The sequence below is a fragment of the Poecilia reticulata genome, chromosome 4, assembly GCF_904066995.2.
Source record: "Poecilia reticulata chromosome 4, P_reticulata-male-v2, whole genome shotgun sequence".
Classification (NCBI taxonomy): Eukaryota; Metazoa; Chordata; class Actinopteri; order Cyprinodontiformes; family Poeciliidae; genus Poecilia; species Poecilia reticulata.
This window is the reverse complement of record NC_088833.1, coordinates 9,607,032-9,614,875: the sequence shown is the minus strand read 5'-3', so window position 1 is coordinate 9,614,875 and position 7,844 is coordinate 9,607,032.

Below are 7,844 nucleotides of genomic sequence, written 5' to 3'. Positions count from 1 at the left end.
TCACTTAAAATGATCAACTTTTCCAATACAGCCCATAGATTTTTTTTGGTGCTGGATCCGAAAACCTAAAGAAAATAAAAGGGCAAAATCCAACACCAATGCGAAATTGTATTTAGCTCTTTAGGACTGTGGAAACATAATAATCTTGCATAGTTTTGTACTCATATCTTTACCAAAACAAATTAACATTTTGATATAAAACAAATGTACTCTTAAATCAAAATTCTTACATCACTGGCACTATTGTCGCAGTCCTATTGTCAAATCGGTCTAATTGAAATCAGCACCTTGGCACAGATCCCATAAGTGCATTGCGGAACCTGTGCCCAAGGCACAAAGAGGCATTGTTACATAGCAGGAGCTCCGTTTTCTACTTTGGAGAATGACACTTCTGAGATTCGCCGGGAAAGGGCATTTTGTCAGGCTTATATTTTACCGGCACATAACCCAATAACCCTACTAATGCACCCTTGGCCTGCAATTTGTTCTCGTTTGTCATCTCAGAAAGTGCAAGGGTAAACACCGCACTGAAACATGAGCCCGGCAGAGGTGGAGGAGCTGCATTTACTGCCGCTGCCCTCCACAGCCTCTCTTCAGGGAGGAGGCGCGCAGGCTTTGGGAGAGATAATTAGTGTCTTATTTGTGCAGATAATTTTTTTTTTTCCCCTTATTTTTAGCGATGGTACTAGAGCCAATCCCACTTGATGGCAAACTATTTGAAGCCGATCAAGCATAAATACTTGATATTTTACTATGAAAGGTTTTCGTGTTAGTTCACAAACAGCTTTTACCGCATTAATTGAGGAGAAAAAAATGTTTTCAGATTCCTTCATGGTCTCAGACAGATTAATGCGTGACTCTCAGTTCGTATTCATTTCTTTCACTGTGGATAATGCTATGCATGAGCTGCTTTTTCTTCTGTTGTCACCATCTGTGGCATTAATCACTCTTTGCTGTGGTGCTTCTGCACAGCTCCTGGCAGCCAGAGATCACCTGTCAATCAAAGAGGATGTGCCTTTTCTCTCCCTCTGATAACACATTTTCCCAACATACAGCTGATCCTAACGGACCGGTGTAGCCCATCCCGGATGCGTTATCAGTAGTTTTAAATGCGATAACGTTTAAAAAAATGACTGCCTTTTAGGTGGGGGGTCACATGAGTACATTTTCGGATGCACTTGGCAGGTTTATAAGCAATAGATCTGGAAAGATCTTGGTGAGATTTTGGTGTAATGACAACACATATTTTAACTAGAGTGAGAAAGGCAGATTGTAGTTATCAGAAAAAAAGAAAGCTTCCACCTGTCGCCTTAAAAGGAGCTTGATAATCAAATTTGCACTGTCTGGAAATGCGAAAATCTGGTTGACTGGGTTTTGAGTGCATGAGAAAAGCATTTATTACATCTAAACGCTCAGGTTAAATATTTATTACCTGAAATGAGGAAATCAGAAAATAACTTGTGACAATGCAACATTTAATCACCTGGGAAATTATCATATTCTGTCGAATGGGTGGGTTATATTAGATTATGAAAGATGAGATAGTGTTAATGATCTTTGGAGGCAGATAATATGATTCATCTTGAAGACGCGTTATATGCATTACAGTTTTATGCTCTTTCTCGGACCCATCAGGTTTATGATGCTGCTTTTACTCTCACATCCGAAAGCCTTTTTCTGCAACTTGAATAAATAAGTTACTGGTTTCAGCTATTAGCTGTGTAAAATGTATTATTACTGTTTTAAAATCAAACACAATTAAATACTCTGACACCAAACAGAGAGTCTGCTGCAGACATGAGCTGAAGACAGTGACCAAAGAGAATTTAATCCTCATGTAAACCTTTGCACACCGGCTGTCCAGAGAATATTTGGGTGTAAGGTATAAAACGTACATTATATATAGATTTTTATACCTTTGTTTAATGGCATTCATGGACCATTTGGCCCATGAATCAAATCTGTTTGTTTGGAGATTTGGAGATCAAATCTGTTTGTATCCAATAGTTTGCAGTTCTATAAAGAAGGTGCTTTCCTAACAGATAGGAAATGTAGAACTGGGTTGTCCACAGTTTGTTCCTCCAGTCATTAACAACATACATTTAGCTTGCTGTCATAGGTAGTTTATGCAAATGAACACTTTAGGGTGAGACTGTAACTGATGTGAGGCCATTGCAACAGGATGCATACGAATTAAAATCTTCCCAAAATGGAAAATGTATTTGTCTTTACTAACCGAGGTTCTGCTTTTCCTTTAGTTTCTTAATTAATGGGATCACACACAGTCAGTGACATTTACTAAGGTGCAGACTTGGGCACTCATTCATAAAGCTCGGCTAAATACAGCAGGCACTTTTTTCTTTTTAACAAAGTGTGACCCATATCCCATTAATGCTGCTGAGAACATTCTGCAGACCAAGTAGAAAGAAGATTATTGACCTAAAAATTCAGGGAAATGTATGGCAGGGTAGTTTTGACTTGGTTATAATTTATAGGATACTCTTTATGTGCTATGCAAGTATGAGCTGTAAAGAATATAACTACTGGCAGGTGTCTGCCTCCAAGATTATTTTTTTTTTCCGACCAGTTCTCACCTGCTATCTATCACACCAGGTTGCGTTAAACTTGTGATGCATAAAAGTGCATAATATACATTTGATCGTTTATGGTGAAATACAGCTAACAAATAAAATTGCGTGCTAAGTTGTGCTTTGATTTTTTAAAAATGATAAAATCCGACCAAAACTGCAGCTACATTCCTACATGTATGTGTCTTATATTTTATAACTAAAATGACATCTTTATCACAAATCTTTAGCACATTTCTGATTAAAAGCTAATAAACCTGTGGTTTAATTGGGAGACAGTTCTACTGCATTTATAAATATTTAATGTTTTGATTAGTACCAAGGTCAAGCTGACTGCTCATTACCACGGACAGCTGCACCTGATAAGTCAGATTCAAATTAGACAAAAAGAAATGCTGACGTTCACTCAGCGAAGTAAGGCTCTAGTTCAGCACAGCAAGTCGTCACCATTTCAACTCGTTTTGAAGAGGGATGCATATTGTGCTCATCACTTTCTTAGTTTTTCTTATCTACGTATATATATTTCATGAATACCTAATGAGAAAATTAAAAAAAAAGGTAATTATAGTGTAATTAGCTTATGCAAAGAGGTGTCCTTGATTTTAGATTCTAATTTCACGCAGATTGAGATTGAGATGGTGTTGATATTTTCCAGTATTAGTTTGATGTTTTAAACATTGCAGCTTTTTAAATGGCGGCCAGCATTGAAATCTCAGGAGTTCCGGTCAGAATCTTTGTTCACAAAATCTAATGAAGTAAAACCATTTGAAAATGTGCTGCAGATAGAGCCGGAAGTGTTGAAAGAAAAACACTAAACATTTGACAATAAAACATTCATTATTTATATTTGAGTTATTTCAGGGTAGATTATTTAGGGTGCCACTTCAATGCACTTGGAGTTAAAATGCAACCTAACATAGCTGCAGCTGTGAAGAAATATGTTTTAATCTGAAATATTAGCTGGGCTGGACACACTATGTTTCTTAATGACAGATAAATATGTTTCCAAGGTCATTTTAGCTGACGGTCTCCTTAAAAGGAGACCGTCAGCTAAATTTGAATTCAAAGAGCATTTGTTTTCTTGTACCAGTTCAGAAAGAGACTAAATTTGAACTGTTTTCTAAAGGTTATTCGCCTCTCAGCTCACAAGACAATGTGAATGTTATTTTTTCTCTGTCAGATAAAATGCACTGCTTAAATAGTATGTGTGAATGACAGTGACATAATTATAAAATATACATTTCATTACTGCACACATTTTTCTGCTTGTTTGAGTTTTTGGTATTTTTTGGCTTTTAACACTATTTTGGCTTGTCCAGAAATATCTTCCTTTTCAGCAGTTTTACCCTCCTGCACTTCAATCTCTCACAGGGGGACAAAGACCTTTGAAGCACAGCACATTTGCTTAGCTAGTAGATCATTTCAGATACACTGCTTTAAAACAGCAGCTGATATCTGTAAGGATTTAGACACCACGTCGCGTGTCACTCCTTTCCTATCTCAATTGTTAGCATTCTCGCAGCCTGTGTCCATTATATAACAATGCCTTTCTTCCACTGGAACTGCTCTCCGCGTGGCTAGCGGCCAAAATGCCAAACAAACACTACCACACTCCTAGAGCTCTTTAAAGTGCTAAAGAGGGTTGGATTTGTTTATCGCCGCCCTGGCAGGTTGGATGTCCAACAGTTCTCCTGCATTGTGGAGCATCACTGTCAAATTATATTTATAAATAGCTTTTTGGCTCAATGCATGCGCATCCTCTTTACCGAGTCCTTGAGTGTTGGCTCAGTTCTGCCATCTGTCTGAAAGCATTACAGAGCTGAAATAAAAGGGTGCACTTTCCTACTTTGCATAGTGTTGACTGACTGCAGAGGATTTGTGTCGAAGTTCCATTAAATATATGGCTTTGGATGTCATATTTTTTTGTTTTGTTTTATTAAGAATGCATTTAATGGTGATTTTTAGGTTTGGGTTTGAGTTCTACAAGGGAGCAGCAGAATTAGAGGGGTTCATTTTATTTTTCATACTGCTTCTCACTGTTAGCACACTTTAATACGTTTCAGTGTATTGCATTTTATTTCAGAAACAAACATACAGCAGTATATAAAATCAAATTGAAATTAAAGGAATAAATTGCTTTAAAACTTAAAAAAAAGTTTAAAAAAACACTGTTACTCTAATTCCCTGTAAGCGGAGTGAAAAAGTATTTGCCTACTTTCTGATTTCCGATTTCTTTTGCCTCTTTTTCACACTTATGTGCTTCAGAGCATAAAACTAATTTAAATGTGTGTGAAAGATAAGACAAGTAATCACAAAATCACATTTTTAAATCAAGATGTTTATTTTTTAAGGGTGAAAAAAAATTCATAGCTGAGTGGCAAGTGTAACAAATACAAAAGAAGAAAACAGAAAATCAGGAAGGCGGACTAACACATTTTCACACCACTGCAACCTAGTGCACCAAATTGCCTACAAAAGTCGCCTCATCAATAAATGTGACATATGAGTAATTTAATCAAATACAGCTGTTCTAGCCTCAATGGATTTTTTTAGGGAACATTTGTGAATCACCAGTGTTAGAGAATCATTAAAGTGGTTGATGATAATTCTGTACAAGCTGCAGAGAACCACAACTTAGGAGGTCGATGGACAAACTGCAGAACTTTAAGGTGGATTCCTTGAATCTGGCCTTAATGAAAGTGGAACGTCAACAAGTAAGAAGTAAACTGCTGTTGAAAGAACAAGAAAGCCATTCTTGGTTGCAGTTAGCGACAAACCATGTGGGGATACAGCAAGTTTGAAGATGTTATTCTATTGTGGGGATTATGTTTTTGTATTTAGTGGATGGATAAGTAAATCAAGGCTGCAGAGAGTTTAGAATGGGGTGAAGGGTTGCCTTTCAGTTGCATTTCAACCTTAAGCACTGTGATGGCCAAATCCATGGCCACACTCTGAAGTCGGTAACTCTTTTATGCACAATTTGTTTTTCATACAAACACAACACTTTAGTTTCAGTAAAACATTTATTAGTTGATTTGGATACATTTGTTCTTTATGTTGGCGCGCACATTTAGTTAGCATGTGTATTTATATCAACTTAAGTTTAATTTGTTTGCTTGAGACTGACCTTTTGTTTGTGTTTTGCCGGTACTTACCTGCCTTGGAGTGGCCAGACAAAAGATGGGGGTCAGGGCTCAGCAGGCTTAAATGCTGATTGGACTACACCACTAGTTCCTGCTGGCAGGGGAAATTTGTAATTTCTTTGTTTAGATAAGTTTTGTATTTAAGTAAATATTAGTATTTAAACTTTAATATTTTTGATTTTCATTTTGAGAGTCTTTAGTTTAGCCAAACTTAGCTGTACTGTTATTTGTTTTTGTGTTTGTAATTGTATTTGTTTAGTTACCCCTATTGTGTCTTAATTGGTCTGATCAGCCAGTATATAAACCCCTGTGTGTCATTTCTTTGTTAGGTCAGTTATGTTTGTTTGTGCAGCCAGTTTGTTTACATTTTTGCCTGAGTTCAGTTTTGTTTATTTGACCTCTTTTATGAGCTCAGTTTATCTTTTTGTCATTTTATAAATCTTTGGGTTAAAATAAAAAACCCTATTTTTCTAATTGATATCCTGTGACTCCTCCTGTTTTAACTCGGTCCATCACATGTGGTGTCAGAAGTGAGGATTTTGAGTTGAGGAGCCAGGATTTTTTTTCTTCTTTTTCTGCTTTTTGTGAGCAAATTTTTTTTTTTTTTTTTTTTCCCCCATTCCAACAAATTTTTTTTGAGCCATGCAGAATGGTATGCGCCCAAGAAAAGGAAACAAGGTTGAGACCAAAGAGGCTTCCCAGCAATCGGAGAGGGAGGAAATGGAAGAAGGAGCTTCAGCAGCAGCTGAAGCCACTGATGAGACCAGAGAGCCAACTCTGCATGATATTGCTGGGATTCTTCAGGCGTTCATGGGACAACAGGAAGTTCGGGAGAAAAAGCAGAGAGAGGTTTCTGCACAACAAGAACAGCGCTTTAAGTGTTTGCAACACCAGTTTCGGCTTTTGCAGATGGAAATGCATGCCAGGACAACCCCGCCCCCTGAGCCCACATCAACTGATCCACAGCCTGTTGAAACTCACACTGATCAGATTCAAGCAACATCTCAACCTGAGGACTCAGATTTCAGCTCAACAGGTCAGTCTGTGCACGTACATCATCCTAAATTGGAAAAATTAACTGCTGAAGATGATATTGAACACTTTCTGACCACTTTTGAGAGAATTGCAGCTGCTTATCGTTGGCCAAAGTCAGACTGGATTTTCCATCTTATTCCTCTTCTGACGGGTAAGGCTCGTTGTGCCTATGTTAATATGGATGTGGATGATTCCCTGGAATATGGAAATGTAAAAGCTGCCATTTTACAAAAATATGATATAAATCCAGAAACTTACCGACAAAGATTTCGCTGCCTTGATGTTCTTGATGAGAGTCCAAAGGAATTATATTCAAGGCTGAAAGAACTTTATGAGAAGTGGATTCAGCCTAAAGATAAAACTGTGAAACAAGTTGGTGAACTGATTATTCTGGAACAATTTTTGAGAATGTTGTGTCCTGAGCTTCAGGTCTGGATCAAGGAGCACAATCCGAAGTCTGCTGCAGAAACTGCTACTCTGGCTGACGTGTTTGTAGCTGCCAGAAGTAGGAGTCAGCCATGGAGCAACAGTGCATGGAGAGCTGCCAAAGATTCACGTCGGTTACAACCTCCTCAGCCTCATCAAAAGTTAGCAATGGGTGTGGGTAAGCCTTTCTTAAGAGAAAACCAGCCCTATAAGGCAGGAAAAAGGCTTCCAGTGTGTTACCTCTGTGGACAAGAAGGTCACACCAAACCCATGTGCCCCAAGAATCAAAGTAAGCTAACTCAAATGTGCTTTGTGCCTCATCAGAATGTGAATATTAAACCTGAAATAAAACAGTCAAGTAAAATTATTGTAGTGAAGATTGCTGGACATGAAATGAATGCTTTAATAGATACTGGCAGCACACAGACTCTAGTGCACAAGAACCATGTACCAACTAGTTGTATATGCCCTTCTGAAACTATATCAGTTTGCTGTGTACATGGTGATGAGAAATCATACCCCACTGCTGATATGTTTGTTGAGGTGCAGGGGGCTCCCTATCTGTTGAAGGTTGGGGTAGCTGATAACCTACCCTATCCTGTAGTTTTGGGGAGGATCTGCCAGTCATCTATGACCTGTTGAGGGATGTGCA